General features: G+C 34.5%; 1 pseudogene; it reads left to right on the top strand.

Annotated features, from left to right (window-relative positions):
* Nucleotides 1–15,469: 15,469 nt before the first annotated feature.
* LOC145984587 (U2 spliceosomal RNA) lies at nt 15,470–15,641 on the top strand (annotated as a pseudogene).
* The last annotated feature ends 2,242 nt before the right edge of the window (nt 15,642–17,883 follow it).

The following is a 17,883-nucleotide window of genomic DNA, read 5'->3' as shown; positions in this document are numbered from 1 at the left end:
CAATTAGAACTAGATATATTTTTATTACACTGATTGCAATATTTTTGATTTGGCATTTTTATTGTTTATTTATATAAAATTTCCTGGTCCAAAAAAACAGAACTATGGATAATATGCCAAAACAATTATAACAGCAATTAGTGGCTGAACTGGTGCTTTTATACCCAGACAACAGCAATAACTAGGCTCTGGTGATCCCCAATATAAAATAGTTTTGCTCTTTTATGCTGTTGTACAACACACTTTACCAGGTTTCAAACCTCAGCTGTATATCAGCTAGCAGTAAATATTCTCAAAATCTCACGTGTGGAGATATTATTTTGCCTCATGTATTTCAATCTTACATATTTTATCAGGACTCAAACCCAGAGCTCTTGTTTACAAGGCAACAATATTAACACTTTGCCATCAGAGGAGACCTCACATTTTACCAGGGCTCAAACCCAGAGCTCTTGTTTACAAGGCAACAATATTAACACTTTGCCATCAGAGGAGACCTCACATTTTACCAGGGCTCAAACCCAGAGCTCTTGTTTACAAGGCAATAAGCCATGGGACTATGTCCATATTCTATTGAGCATCAGAACCCAGGAGTTATGAGCTCTATATCAGCTAAATACAATTCAAAGTTGGACTTTGAACTGTGCAATGAATATTCTGTAAGTCTCACTCGGGTATATATTATCAGAACAAGGCAAAACCTGAATCCAATTCAGGCATATATGACAACATGCAAGAGGCCAATGTTCTTTTTACTAAGAATTTCCCTTGGAGTCAATAACATGATGGCATGTATGGGGAATTTTCCCTGAAAGGGCACAGTGTAGATTTTATCTCATGCATGCAAGCATATAAAATCTCCCAGGCGTGTATAATTTATTGCTGGCCGGGACATGAAACTGATCAAAGATTAGAAAAAACATGAAACCAATTTGCTTGCCTGCCCTTGTCCTATTGTATTGATCTGTAAGTTGTAGAGGATAAGAATATAAGCATTTTTGCCTTAGTTTTAAGTGTAGCCAAAACAAAATCAAGGGGGGGGCATATTTTTGACAAGTTTATGGACAACAAACTGAGAGATGTAGCTTTTACACACATGGGCAAATCTGTCTGAGGGGGGTTCTTCATTTCTACACTAGAATTCAAGATTCTTGGGATTTTGACAGAATAACACACTATAAACAATAAAATCATATGGGTACTTGACATAATTTTAAGTGTGGGCAAATCTGTCTATTGAGGGTTCTTCTTTTCTACACTAGGATTCAAAATTCTTAGGATTAAGAGCATATCACACTTGAAGAATTGGGGCTTATAGGCATCTTGGCATAATTTTAAGTGTGGGCAAATCGGGCTGTTTAATCATATGAGCTCTTCTTTTCTACGCTATAAGTGTCCTCATCCTATATACTTTTATACTACTACAACTAACGTCAACACTCGGCAAAATCCTTGAAAAAATTTTAGTCCGCCGATTACATTCTCACTTATTGTCAAATAATTATCTCCCGATACACCATGCCGGATTTAGGCCACACTTTAGTGTCTTGGATAACCTACTAAGACTCTCAAATCGAATCTATAACCAGTACAATACATCTAAACCCTCTTGTTTAATACTATTCGATCTTGAAAAGGCATTCGATAAAGTGTGGCACACCGGCCTCATATATAAACTGCATAAGTTTCGCCTTCCTTTCTGTTACATTCGATTAATTTTCAACTTTCTTACCAACCGAATGACATATGTAACAATAAATAACAATCTGTCTCACCCTATCTTCCTGAACGCCGGAGTACCGCAAGGATCGGTATTATCTCCATTGCTCTACTTACTTTATGTCGCAGATATGCCAGTAGAATTGGAATGAGATAAAAGCAATAAATCATCATTTTAATTGACATTAATGTTTTTTTTATTCATTATCGAGGGGTGACGCTATTGTTAATTAATCTAGCGCCACGTGTCGTGGGTGGAGGAGGAGATGAGTCATCGATGACTCATGCACACGTGTGAGTTTGAAATTAATGGTTTTCCATTAGTGCACAAAAGACACTATTATGTATTCCGTTTTCGGCCTAAGCTAACACTATTGTTGTATTTTATTAATGCGTTTCTGCCGGATATGAGTCATGGGTGCTTTATGCACACGTGGGAACTTGGAATTAATGGTTTCTCCATTAAGGTACAAAATGCACTATTATGGAGTTCGTTTTCGGACTATTCTAACACTATTGTTGTATTTTATTAATGCGTTTCTGCCGGATATGAGTCATGGGTGCTTTATACAGACGTGGGAACTTGGAATTAATGGTTTCTCCATTAAGGTACAAAAGACACTTTCGGCCTATTCTAAGGCGTCACGTCCGGCCATTTTGGCGTCGGTGGTGAGTCATATTTGGTATAATTAAGGATCCGGATTTACCCGTATTCAACCGGTGCCGACGCGTTCGATCGGAGGTAGAAGATATTATAACACATGTTCGCTTTAAAGGCGAAGAAATTGAACGATGTATCCTATATGAAAACGAAGTATGCGAGCAGAATCCATGTTGTTAATATTAACCTGTTACGGAAGAACCTGTTATGTGGTTGCATTCATCGGCACCCCCAAACCGCGCGCGTTCATGGACACGTGAGGGGGAAGAAAGGTTCTCTATTGTTATGGCCCCTATCGCTTGGTCTTCTTCCGAAGTTGAATGGAAGTCAAGTGTCGCCAAATTTTTACACACGAGTATTGATTTTCTTTGAGGTTCCAATTTTATTTGGTGGAAGTAATCTACGCGGTATTTCTGCCGCCTTTCGTAACATTGCAAAGACTATTTAACCAAATCCGTAAGGAATTTGGCTGAACTAGGAACATTCAGTTCCAGTATCTACAAGTTAAAGTGGATGGCATCCACTATTTGCCCTTATTTCGGGGTTGCGAACCACAGTCCATTTGATTATTGCCTTATAAACATCAGGATTCACGTAAAATTGACCAGATGTTTTTACTGTTAGAGACAATATTTCGCATTTTTTGTGTATTTTTACTCAGAAAACGCTATTTGAACGATTCAAGCAAGAGTTCGCATGGGAATTTAGACAAACAAACTGTGTTTCTTCAACTTTAGCTGAAATTTAGGTTTAATTTGTTTACTCTAATATCACAATTTCTTCTATTCAGGCAACATTTTTTATTAAATTTTGGACTCACAAAGACATTTTTCAACTTTTAACTTGTTATTTTAAAAGTTTATTTCCATTTTTTACTCTAATATCACAATTTCTTCTATTCAGGCAACATTTTTTATTAAATTTTGGACTCACAAAGACATTTTTCAACTTTTAACTTGCTATTTTAAAAGTTTATTTCCATTTTTTACTCTAATATCACAATTTCATCTATTCTTGCAGAAGTGTTTATTGCAATTTTGACTTGCAAAGATAATTTTTTCAACTTCTTTTATTATTTTTTCTATTTATTGCCTTTTGTATCTTATATTTTTAATTCTTAACTTTGAGTTTTGTTCTTTATTTAAAAAATTTCTCTAATCACTAAGGAAGAAGTACTTTTAAGTAAAACTGTACCCACAAACTTTATTATTACTATTATTATTATTATTATTATTATTATTATTGTTGTTGTTTTTGTTTTGATGTAGTTGTTGAATCTTGTTGTTGTTGTTAGGGTTTATTGACTTCCACTACGCTATTTTTGGTTTGCTTCGTAGGAAAGTTTGTTTATTTTAGAGTTTCCTCGGTATTTTCTTACTGTTAGGGTAGGTAAAGTTTCTTAAATATATGAGTAGGGTTCCATATATTCTTGTTCTTGCATGTTTTTCATATGATGTGATCACAACAACTCTCCAAGTGCTTTTACTGCATGTTTCCATTTTTATTGAGGCTTAGTGATTCCTAGAGCCACTTTATGCATGAGAGAAAGCTTGAAAATTTCGATCTCAGATAGCCGTCAACCTTATGTCAGAGTATTTTCGAGTATATTTTAGACTTATTATGGGGCAGTAGAATATCACGGCTTGCTTATTTTTTAAGTATGTTGCGCAGTTATTGTATTTTTGCTTTTGCTTTCTAGATAAACTGTATGAAATGTTTAATATTTGTACTTTTTTTCGCACTTATAAGAGGCCAAACTTTTACTGTAACTAAAATTATTATGTCTCTAGGCACTGAAACCCCTTTACCAAGAGTACTCTAACTGAATGTTTATTAATATTGTTTCTTTCATCCCTTAAATATAACTACTGAACAATATAATGACAAATCACAGGACAAGACGATGTTAGCAGATGACTACGTGGCTCTTAAGTCCACCTGCCAAACTTTTCTTGCCATGCTATTTACCCTTATAGTCTTTTATTCGGGGTACGTTTCAAGTACTATTGACTTTTTGAGTGTTTGATTAACACCAGGGGTTATTTGTATCTGTTATGCTGTATTATTTGAGGCTTCTTTTTTTATTCTACAATCACTATATGTCCCTGAGAACTAAATTTCCACTGACTGAAGCTTAAAGCTTACGCTCTACAGCATGTTGAATGGTTAAGCACTGGTCAATATGAATTTTACAGAGGCTAGTAGGAGGCATAGGAACACACGCCAGAGCCTTATTAGCATGCAAGAAGCATTTTCAGGGAGTACTACGAGGAAACGAAGTTGATTTTTTGAGTGATTTACCAGTTACACAGCCAATATTTGCTATTTCAAGTAACTACAGGTACCAAAACATTTTACAGCCCAACACTAACTAGACTTCAATTTATATTTTATTAGGTGCTAAATGTAGCAAGAACACTGATTGTACATACTTTTGAGAATCCAACTATTTCAGGATTTTTTCTATGTAAGCATATTTTTATTGATTACTAACTTTAACAGACCAATCAGGAAGACGCCAAAATTCACTAAACTTAGTACTATAGTGTATGTGATTGCATGAAAAGTAGAAATTATAACAACCACAAGATTTCGCTTTTTTTGCTTTTGGGACTAATCGTGACGCTGAGGATGAATGGATGGCCAAAAATCTTAAGGACTGGATGTATTTTACCACTACAGACGCCTATGTAGAAACACTAGAGTACTGTTAGCTTTCAAAATTGAGGTTATACTGTACTGTTTTTTTAAATATTTCGTATTTGGCACGCTTAACAAGTTACATTTATATCCATTTCAGGACAAATATTGCTAAAACTCTCAAATTAATGTGTACAACTTTATATTTCTGCTATCAAAGGAATTAACAACCCTATTTTACAAACAAAGGGTATTGTTTACACTTTATTTACTTCAATCTGAGACTAATATTTTACAGTAATTGAATCATTCAGCCCTAGTCAATATTTTACTGCATCAGAAAGTTTGTTATTAATCTAATAAGTATGCTATTTTGTGCTATTCTAACGCAAACGTTGTTTAATTCACTGGTTATAATGCAAACTTTTGCACAAATTCGATATATTCACTACCTTCAAACCAAACAATTGTACTTATTTAGCGCATTTCATTTATATTTCTTGTAATTAACTTATGTTTCTTATAATTAACAATCTAAACTAATTACTTTGGCATGTTAAAAACCTTATTTTTTACTATTTCCTATTCTATCAGGTTCTATATTGCTGTTTTTATCAATTTATGTAAGACCACACTCTGGTAAATGCCTATATATTCTCTTTTATACACACGCACGCACGCTACACACACACTCACACACACACATTTACACACTTATACGAACATACATCTGACGTTTTTCAATATTTTGCTATGAAGTTTGCATCCACGCTATTCAATCAAGGGCAGGCAATGTAGTATTTATGAGTATTAGTAATCCAAAAGTGGTGTTTTTGGTGTCCAAGTTCAGATGAGAGTCTGCTATGTGCCTTTTGCAGGGGATTGCATGTGAAGTGTATCCATATTGAGCATTATTGAGTGTGTATGCTTCCAAGTTTTGCTGTTATTTTCCTATAATTCTGCGAGACTGTAGAGAGTTCTCCCTTTTCAACCAGTTTTCTTTCATTGATTGGATACTTTTTGGGAACTTAGCAGTTTTTTATGTTATGAAGCAGATTGTTGTAGAATATTTTGCATGGTCTTTTGTGATATTGAGTGGCTGCTCTAACGGTAGTAAGTATCTTTCCTTCTTGTGTTGATGTTCTCGTGTAGGTTTCCTATTTTCGGTCAAGTTGCAGTAGGGAACTTAGCAGTTTTTTATGTTATGAAGCAGATTGTTGTAGAATATTTTGCATGGTCTTTTGTGATATTGAGTGGGTGCTGTAATGGTAGTAAGTATCTTTCCTTTTTGTGTTGATGTTCTTGTGTAGGTTTCCTATTTTCGGTCAAGTTGCAGTACTTAGAATAATCGCTATTGTCTTATTGATCTACGAAGCTCCTTTGAATAATCATTTGCATGTGACCCTATACTCCACGCTGTACTTTGTTCTGGGAGCTATCTTTTGAAGCCTTGGCATTCTGCTAGTACAGCATTATTATCGTAGAGGTAAATTAGTTCGTGAAAATATGTATTTTTCTGATTAACTATAGTCGCTTAGTTGTTCTAGCAGGTATAAGTAGTTACTGGTGATGTTGTTAATTTTCTATTCGCACGGGCTATGTATGATGTAGCGTATTTGTGTTGGCTGTCCCTTTTATTCCTATGTTGTTGAGTTTCTCCATAAGCATGTCCTGTTTTACTCTATTCTATGCCTTGTTGCTGCTAGATATCTGAGGTATGTTGCTGGTTCATATCTGAGTTAGCTTGTTTGACTATCTATTATTTTTGCTATAGCTGTGGCTATTGATGTCCCTTTCTGAATTCCATGTTGGTTTCTGTTTATCCTTGTTGCTGCTTGTTATCTGAGTTAGGTTGTTTGACTTCAGGAATATCCTTTTTTAACTTTATTGTTGATTGCTTTTTTGTTTATTTCTTTATTTGTTTTTATTTGTTTACTGAATCTATTTGTTTTGTGTCTTGTAATATTATTTACTATAGTAACAAAATTATTTTTAAAAATTGATATTTATCAACATACTTGTATATTTCTTGTTCAGTATTTGTCAAAGTTTAATTTATTTTGTCCGCTATCTTTAGCAAGTAACACTATTTTGAAATTTAATATATAAATTCCTGAAAATTTACTGTAATTTTATATCAACTAACATATTTATTTCAACAATAATAACAAAATTGTACAAAAGTTCAAATAGCAGAAGAATTGTACTCTTAAATTATTAACTTTGAAAGAATAGTATTTTTAAAACATTAACTTTGTAAAAATTGTACTTTTAAAACATTAACTTTGTAAAAATTGTACTTTTAAAACATTAACTTTGTAAAAATTGTACTTTTAAAACATTAACTTTGTAAAAATTGTACTTTTAAAACATTCACTTTGAAAAAAATGTACTTTTACACCAGAAATAATCAAATATATGGGAAAGAAGGAGAAGTTCTGTTGCTCAGAATAATAAATGTGGGATGGAAGGAAAATAATTTTGTTACTATAGTAAATAATATTACAAGACACAAAACAAATAGATTCAGTAAACAAATAAAAACAAATAAGGAAATAAACAAAAAAGCAATCAACAATAAAGTTAAAAAAGGATAGTCCTGAAGTCAAACAACCTAACTCAGATAACAAGCAGCAACAAGGATAAACAGAAACCAACATGGAATTCAGAAAGGGACATCAATAGCCACAGCTATAGCAAAAATAATAGATAGTCAAACAAGCTAACTCAGATATGAACCAGCAACATACCTCAGATATCTAGCAGCAACAAGGCATAGAATAGAGTAAAACAGGACATGCTTATGGAGAAACTCAACAACATAGGAATAAAAGGGACAGCCAACACAAATACGCTACATCATACATAGCCCGTGCGAATAGAAAATTAACAACATCACCAGTAACTACTTATACCTGCTAGAACAACTAAGCGACTATAGTTAATCAGAAAAATACATATTTTCACGAACTAATTTACCTCTACGATAATAATGCTGTACTAGCAGAATGCCAAGGCTTCAAAAGATAGCTCCCAGAACAAAGTACAGCATGGAGTATAGGGTCACATGCAAATGATTATTCAAAGGAGCTTCGTAGATCAATAAGACAATAGCGATTATTCTAAGTACTGCAACTTGACCGAAAATAGGAAACCTACACAAGAACATCAACACAAAAAGGAAAGATACTTACTACCATTACAGCACCCACTCAATATCACAAAAGACCATGCAAAATATTCTACAACAATCTGCTTCATAACATAAAAAACTGCTAAGTTCCCTACTGCAACTTGACCGAAAATAGGAAACCTACACGAGAACATCAACACAAGAAGGAAAGATACTTACTACCGTTAGAGCAGCCACTCAATATCACAAAAGACCATGCAAAATATTCTACAACAATCTGCTTCATAACATAAAAGCTGCTAAGTTCCCAAAAAGTATCCAATCAATGAAAGAAAACTGGTTGAAAAGGGAGAACTCTCTACAGTCTCGCAGAATTATAGGAAAATAACAGCAAAACTTGGAAGCATACACACTCAATAATGCTCAATATGGATACACTTCACATGCAATCCCCTGCAAAAGGCACATAGCAGACTCTCATCTGAACTTGGACACCAAAAACACCACTTTTGGATTACTAATACTCATAAATACTACATTGCCTGCCCTTGATTGAATAGCGTGGATGCAAACTTCATAGCAAAATATTGAAAAACGTCAGATGTATGTTCGTATAAGTGTGTAAATGTGTGTGTGTGAGTGTGTGTGTAGCGTGCGTGCGTGTGTATAAAAGAGAATATATAGGCATTTACCAGAGTGTGGTCTTACATAAATTGATAAAAACAGCAATATAGAACCTGATAGAATAGGAAATAGTAAAAAATAAGGTTTTTAACATGCCAAAGTAATTAGTTTAGATTGTTAATTATAAGAAACATAAGTTAATTACAAGAAATATAAATGAAATGCGCTAAATAAGTACAATTGTTTGGTTTGAAGGTAGTGAATATATCGAATTTGTGCAAAAGTTTGCATTATAACCAGTGAATTAAACAACGTTTGCGTTAGAATAGCACAAAATAGCATACTTATTAGATTAATAACAAACTTTCTGATGCAGTAAAATATTGACTAGGGCTGAATGATTCAATTACTGTAAAATATTAGTCTCAGATTGAAGTAAATAAAGTGTAAACAATACCCTTTGTTTGTAAAATAGGGTTGTTAATTCCTTTGATAGCAGAAATATAAAGTTGTACACATTAATTTGAGAGTTTTAGCAATATTTGTCCTGAAATGGATATAAATGTAACTTGTTAAGCGTGCCAAATACGAAATATTTAAAAAAACAGTACAGTATAACCTCAATTTTGAAAGCTAACAGTACTCTAGTGTTTCTACATAGGCGTCTGTAGTGGTAAAATACATCCAGTCCTTAAGATTTTTGGCCATCCATTCATCCTCAGCGTCACGATTAGTCCCAAAAGCAAAAAAAGCGAAATCTTGTGGTTGTTATAATTTCTACTTTTCATGCAATCACATACACTATAGTACTAAGTTTAGTGAATTTTGGCGTCTTCCTGATTGGTCTGTTAAAGTTAGTAATCAATAAAAATATGCTTACATAGAAAAAATCCTGAAATAGTTGGATTCTCAAAAGTATGTACAATCAGTGTTCTTGCTACATTTAGCACCTAATAAAATATAAATTGAAGTCTAGTTAGTGTTGGGCTGTAAAATGTTTTGGTACCTGTAGTTACTTGAAATAGCAAATATTGGCTGTGTAACTGGTAAATCACTCAAAAAATCAACTTCGTTTCCTCGTAGTACTCCCTGAAAATGCTTCTTGCATGCTAATAAGGCTCTGGCGTGTGTTCCTATGCCTCCTACTAGCCTCTGTAAAATTCATATTGACCAGTGCTTAACCATTCAACATGCTGTAGAGCGTAAGCTTTAAGCTTCAGTCAGTGGAAATTTAGTTCTCAGGGACATATAGTGATTGTAGAATAAAAAAAGAAGCCTCAAATAATACAGCATAACAGATACAAATAACCCCTGGTGTTAATCAAACACTCAAAAAGTCAATAGTACTTGAAACGTACCCCGAATAAAAGACTATAAGGGTAAATAGCATGGCAAGAAAAGTTTGGCAGGTGGACTTAAGAGCCACGTAGTCATCTGCTAACATCGTCTTGTCCTGTGATTTGTCATTATATTGTTCAGTAGTTATATTTAAGGGATGAAAGAAACAATATTAATAAACATTCAGTTAGAGTACTCTTGGTAAAGGGGTTTCAGTGCCTAGAGACATAATAATTTTAGTTACAGTAAAAGTTTGGCCTCTTATAAGTGCGAAAAAAAGTACAAATATTAAACATTTCATACAGTTTATCTAGAAAGCAAAAGCAAAAATACAATAACTGCGCAACATACTTATAAAATAAGCAAGCCGTGATATTCTACTGCCCCATAATAAGTCTAAAATATACTCGAAAATACTCTGACATAAGGTTGACGGCTATCTGAGATCGAAATTTTCAAGCTTTCTCTCATGCATAAAGTGGCTCTAGGAATCACTAAGCCTCAATAAAAATGGAAACATGCAGTAAAAGCACTTGGAGAGTTGTTGTGATCACATCATATGAAAAACATGCAAGAACAAGAATATATGGAACCCTACTCATATATTTAAGAAACTTTACCTACCCTAACAGTAAGAAAATACCGAGGAAACTCTAAAATAAACAAACTTTCCTACGAAGCAAACCAAAAATAGCGTAGTGGAAGTCAATAAACCCTAACAACAACAACAAGATTCAACAACTACATCAAAACAAAAACAACAACAATAATAATAATAATAATAATAGTAATAATAAAGTTTGTGGGTACAGTTTTACTTAAAAGTACTTCTTCCTTAGTGATTAGAGAAATTTTTTAAATAAAGAACAAAACTCAAAGTTAAGAATTAAAAATATAAGATACAAAAGGCAATAAATAGAAAAAATAATAAAAGAAGTTGAAAAAATTATCTTTGCAAGTCAAAATTGCAATAAACACTTCTGCAAGAATAGATGAAATTGTGATATTAGAGTAAAAAATGGAAATAAACTTTTAAAATAGCAAGTTAAAAGTTGAAAAATGTCTTTGTGAGTCCAAAATTTAATAAAAAATGTTGCCTGAATAGAAGAAATTGTGATATTAGAGTAAAAAATGGAAATAAACTTTTAAAATAACAAGTTAAAAGTTGAAAAATGTCTTTGTGAGTCCAAAATTTAATAAAAAATGTTGCCTGAATAGAAGAAATTGTGATATTAGAGTAAACAAATTAAACCTAAATTTCAGCTAAAGTTGAAGAAACACAGTTTGTTTGTCTAAATTCCCATGCGAACTCTTGCTTGAATCGTTCAAATAGCGTTTTCTGAGTAAAAATACACAAAAAATGCGAAATATTGTCTCTAACAGTAAAAACATCTGGTCAATTTTACGTGAATCCTGATGTTTATAAGGCAATAATCAAATGGACTGTGGTTCGCAACCCCGAAATAAGGGCAAATAGTGGATGCCATCCACTTTAACTTGTAGATACTGGAACTGAATGTTCCTAGTTCAGCCAAATTCCTTACGGATTTGGTTAAATAGTCTTTGCAATGTTACGAAAGGCGGCAGAAATACCGCGTAGATTACTTCCACCAAATAAAATTGGAACCTCAAAGAAAATCAATACTCGTGTGTAAAAATTTGGCGACACTTGACTTCCATTCAACTTCGGAAGAAGACCAAGCGATGGGGGCCATAACAATAGAGAACCTTTCTTCCCCCTCACGTGTCCATGAACGCGCGCGGTTTGGGGGTGCCGATGAATGCAACCACATAACAGGTTCTTCCGTAACAGGTTAATATTAATAACATGGATTCTGCTCGCATACTTCGTTTTCATATAGGATACATCGTTCAATTTCTTCGCCTTTAAAGCGAACATGTGTTATAATATCTTCTACCTCCGATCGAACGCGTCCACACCGGTTGAATACGGGTAAATCCGGATCCTTAATTATACCAAATATGACTCACCACCGACGCCAAAATGGCCGGACGTGACGCCTTAGAATAGGCCGAAAGTGTCTTTTGTACCTTAATGGAGAAACCATTAATTCCAAGTTCCCACGTCTGTATAAAGCACCCATGACTCATATCCGGCAGAAACGCATTAATAAAATACAACAATAGTGTTAGAATAGTCCGAAAACGAACTCCATAATAGTGCATTTTGTACCTTAATGGAGAAACCATTAATTCCAAGTTCCCACGTGTGCATAAAGCACCCATGACTCATATCCGGCAGAAACGCATTAATAAAATACAACAATAGTGTTAGCTTAGGCCGAAAACGGAATACATAATAGTGTCTTTTGTGCACTAATGGAAAACCATTAATTTCAAACTCACACGTGTGCATGAGTCATCGATGACTCATCTCCTCCTCCACCCACGACACGTGGCGCTAGATTAATTAACAATAGCGTCACCCCTCGATAATGAATAAAAAAACCATTAATGTCAATTAAAATGATGATTTATTGCTTTTATCTCATTCCAATTCTACTTATGCCAACATTCTCTCAGGTGTCAACATACCAATACGCAGACTTACCATCAATAGTGCAAAAACTCAAGCCATAATATTTCTTCCTACTGGATGTCGTTCAAGGGTACAAAGAAATCCAAGTATGTTAGATCTTAAGATCCGTGGCACACGCATAATTCCTACCAACAGCGTCAAATATCTTGGTGTCATATTTGACACAAAACTAACATGGACACCACACGTGCAGAACATCAAAAAGAAAGCCAAAAACAGACTACAGCTGATGAAGAGACTTGCCGGCACGAATTGGGGACTTCGAGCAAACATCCTCCTAAATACCTATATGGCCTTTCTTCGACCCGTACTTACGTATGGACATACAGCATGGCTCTCAGCAGGGGACTCGTTCTATGAACGACTACAAATCATAGAGAGACAGACATGCACGTCGACTGGCATACAGAATCAAACTACCAAGTCCAACTCGACTCTTATACACACGAATAAGTTTTCCACATATAACACTTCACCTAGAGGCATTGCGAAAAGAATATATAAATAACAAGATGGCCAAAGAACACCCACCGTTGGTTCACACAATCCGTGAAGATGCAATACACGACTGTTACCCATACAGATTGTATACTCCATTACAACATCTTTTAACTCTGTATACTCTGACTTCGGGCCCAGACATCCCGATTATGAACTATACACCATTCATCATCCACCACAATTACGACCACATTTATACCCTTCATATTGCAACTAATAATCAAACTACAAGAAAGGGTATTTATTTACTAACATAAGAATGAAAGTAGGGTGTAATATAATATAGCAATAAAAATCCAAGGACATTTCAAGACTAGGTTAATGTTCATTTCATAATCCCAAAAATAGAAAAAAGTGCACTTAGCCTATCTATTACTATTATTATATATTTAAAGTATCTAGCACGTGCCGAAGAGAGGGACATAACCCTCTAAACGGATGACCGGGGAAAAAAAAGATTATTAAGTACTTAAAAACAGTAATACAATTATATTAGAACATATTTGTACTGGTATGTATCATATACTAAAAGTAAGAAAAACATCATGCTCACCCACTCTCAAAGGCGTATAATTCCATTTTCCTATACTTTGTTATGTAGCATGTTTGTACTTCATAATTGTTTCTTGTTAAATAATTTTAAATGTGTTCTTTCTTACCAGCTTCATATCTGATACGACCAAAATTGCAGATTTGCCTCACCCTCACAATCTACCGGCTCGGCATTGCAGTAAACCTCATGCAATCTAACAAAACTGAATTACCAAAAATCTGTTCACTAGTCACTACATTGAATTGTGCAATAAAGGGAAATCGAATATAAAGTTGACAACAGTTAGCAATATTTTAATGAAAGTAAAAATACTCGACAGCAATGTCAATGGCGTGCCCAAAGGGGAGTTGGTGGTTGGTAAACCCCCTTTGAGTATCATTTTCAAAAGTAATTACTTTAAATGCTGGAAAATATGGCAAAATATAGGGCAAACTACTAAAAAATTACTCGCAGCTCCCTACTTTTCGAAAATCGCGGGCACGACACTGCCTGAAAGGTTTTTTTTGTTGATACAACGGGCTGGATGTTTTCTATTTTAGTCCCTTTTACGTAGCTTTTCTACTCCTTCGGTTAATCGCGACGATTAATGAAGAACTGGTATAATGGTTGAAAGGAGAACATGCACAATTATCAAACCTGAACCCTCTGTCTTCGCTGCGCTTGACACCACTAGCCAGCGGCGTTCCCAGGATTTTCATAAGGGGGGGTGGGGGGTTAAGTACACTTTTTTTTTGGTAGTCAGCCTTCATTTTTCTATATTTTCCTACCATTGATGTCTTTTTAGGAATACTAAGGCCAAAAGTAGGGGGTTATGACCCCCAACGAACCCCCGCAGGATATTTTTCGGAAGGGACTGCAATTGTAAAATACGACATTGCATAGATACATTCAAAGTAGGGGCGAGTTAAACTATAAAATATTTCGTAATAACATTTTTAACTTTCGTTTGAAAAGTTGTTCAGATAAAAAAACGTTATTGGGGGGTCATTTTAAAGTGTTTTTTTTTTCATTTACCGCTTTGTTTTTTCCAGAGTCCTGAAATTTTGAGAAAAATCATTTAAATAAAAGCAGTAGACCAATCATCCCCTCCCAAGCCTGCGTGCGCCAGTGCTCCACACTGACCACTCTGGCACGGATGCCATGGAATATGTCCTCATTTAATAGTTTACCCTCAGCCGACCTCCGTGGTGGAGTGGTTATTCCTGCACGTTCACACTGAAGATCGAGCGTAGTGCTTTGTCTGGTTCAGTGAGTGTCTGCACAGGTTGCACCCTGTAGTCTTCAGTAGCAAACGCTTACACCGTCGAGTTGGGCATTTCCAACTCTTCGAACAGAGTTCCTGGGAATGCGCTGGAAGGCTTTGCGAACTCTATCCACTTCCTTCACCAAACATGATGGGCGACCAGTGCTTTTGCACAGTCAACCGTTCTCCAGGAAATGCGTATATTTAACGCTTAATGGAGTTCTTATCAGGTGGACCAAACCCGAACTGGAGCCGAAAAACTGCGTTGATCTGTGATCACAGATGTTATTTTCGCATATGCTAAAACACAAAACTCTTTCTGTATTTTGGTCAACACAATTTGGTGTGTGTAAACAGTTCCCATGCGCACGATTGGTATTTCAAACGGTGGGTATTTCAAATCAGGTAAAACTCCTGCAGTCTATTTGCAATCAGTGATTGTTACTTGTCTCTCCGCAAGCCCGATTAGCCAGAGCGAAAGAGAAGAAATAGGTACAATCTTTTCCGGATAACCTATACTTTTAAATCTGTTCTTTCAACTTAATATCTGATACGGCCTGCAGTGTAGGTCCAGTATATTAAACTATTTTTTGAAAACAGGTGAGGTGGTCGAGACTTGCCACACCCTCACCAACTGTCCGCCCGACATTGCAGATTGGCAGACCTCATGCAATATAATAAAATTGAATTACCAAAATCTGTTTATTACATTTTGTCATGTGTAGTAGTTGTGCTGTCTAATGTGTTTGTGTTCGTCCTGTGTAGTAATTGTGCTGTCTAATGTGTTTGTGTTTGTCTTGTGTAGTAGTTCCTCCATTCATATTGGGGGTTAGGGATAGAGCAGACAACTCTGCACTGTAAAAAAAAATGTCAAGAAACAGCAATATAAGGCCATGGATGTTCCCAAGGTAAAATATTTCGGAGGTAAAATAGTCCCCCATTCGGATCTCCGGGTGGAGACTACTTTGGGAGGTCCCTGGACTAAGGATAAGATCTACGTTAGGAATAAGGATATTAAATTAGGCACCTGGAATGTTCTGAGCCTTTACCGGCTTGGGGCATTTCAGTGTACAGTTAATGAGATAGTTAAGTATAAATTAGATGTAGTAGCTGTCCAGGAAGTTAGGTGGCCAGGAGAAGGGAATTGTAAAACTAAAAATTATACTTTTTTCTATGGTGGTACTGAAAATCATAATTTTGGAACAGGCTTTTTCATAAATAATAGAATTATCTCGGCTCTTAAAACAGTAGAATTTATTAATGATAGGATATCATATGCAGTTTTACAGGGTAGGTGGTGTAAAATTATTTTAATAAACATTCACCAACGGAAGATAAAGATGATAATACTAAAGATGATTTTTATACAGAGTTAGAACAGGTCTTTGATAAATTTTCTCAGTATGATATGAAAATTCTGTTAGGTGATTGTAATGCACAGATTGGCAAAGAAGAGACATTTAAACCCACGATTGGTAAAGAAAGTCTTCATGAATTAAGTAATGATAATGGTATAAGATTGATTACTTTTGCAACCTCAAAGAATTTAATTGTGAAATGTACCACTTTTAAACATAAAGATATCCATAAATATACCGGGTCTTCTCCAGATGATAAAACTCATAATCAGATAGATCATATTCTCATTGATAAGAGAAGGCATACTAATATAATTGACGTTCGTACACATAGAGGTGCTGACTGTGCCAGTGACAATTATTTAGTAATTGCTAAATTAAGAGAAAGACTCTCAGTGATAAATCATAAGAAACAAAATCTAAAAGTTCTAAAATTTGATACAGGAAAGTTTACTGATGAAAGAATTAAGAAAGATTACCAAATTAAACTGTCAAATAGATTTGATGTTTTGCAGGATTTAAATGATGATGAAAATATAAATGAAACAGATGTAAATAAGAATTGGGAGCACATACGTAATGCAATAGAATCAGCAGCTAAAGAAAGTATAGGATACCATAAACCGAGAAAAAGTAAGCCATGGTTTGATAATAAATGTCATAATCTAATAGAAATAAGAAATCAGGCTAGACTTAGGTGGTTAAATAACTCTGATGATATAAATCTAAACAATTATAATAGAATAAAGCGAGAAGTTAACCGCACGTTTAGAAGTAAAAAAAGAGATTACTTGAAAAGCAAAATTAACGAAATTGAAACAAACAGCAAAAATAAAAATATCAGAGATTTATATAAAGGTGTAAATGAGTTTAGAAAGGAGTGGTAACCTAAAGTAAACTTGATAAAAGATAAAGACGGTGATTTTCTAGCTGACCCAAGCGATATTCTAAATAGATGGAAGAACTACTTTAGTGACCTTTTAAATGTCCATATAGGAGATAAATCAGAAGTAAATGAGGTCCACACAGTAGAACCTTTAGTTCCAGAACCTAACTTGATTGAAGTTAAGGATGCTATTAAAAGGCTAAAGAATAACAAAGCACCTGGCATTGATTTAATACCAGCTGAGTTAATTAAATATGGTGGAAATTCATTAATATGTCAAATTCATAAATTAATTTGTTTAATATGGAATAAAGAAGAAATCCCTCAACAGTGGAAAGAATCCATAATTGTTCCTGTGTTTAAAAAAGGTGATAAAATGAACTGCAATAATTACCGTGGAATTTCTCTACTCTCAACAACATATAAAATATTATCTAACATTCTTTTAACAAAACTAACCCCATATGCTAATGAAATTATAGGTGATTATCAATATGGATTTAAACGTAACAGATCAACTACAGATCAAATTTTTCACATCAGACAGACACTTGAAAAAAAGTGGGAATATAAACAAAATGTCCATCAGCTATTCATTGATTTCAAAAAAGCATATGATTCGGTCAAAAGAGATAAATTATATAATATATTAGTAGAGTTTGGAATA

This window comes from Lepisma saccharinum, chromosome 2 (genome assembly GCF_977018435.1).
Source record: "Lepisma saccharinum chromosome 2, izLepSacc3.1, whole genome shotgun sequence".
In the NCBI taxonomy this organism is placed as follows: Eukaryota; Metazoa; Arthropoda; class Insecta; order Zygentoma; family Lepismatidae; genus Lepisma; species Lepisma saccharinum.
The sequence above is the reverse complement of the archived record's forward strand: the minus strand, read 5'-3'. Positions and strand labels throughout refer to the sequence as shown.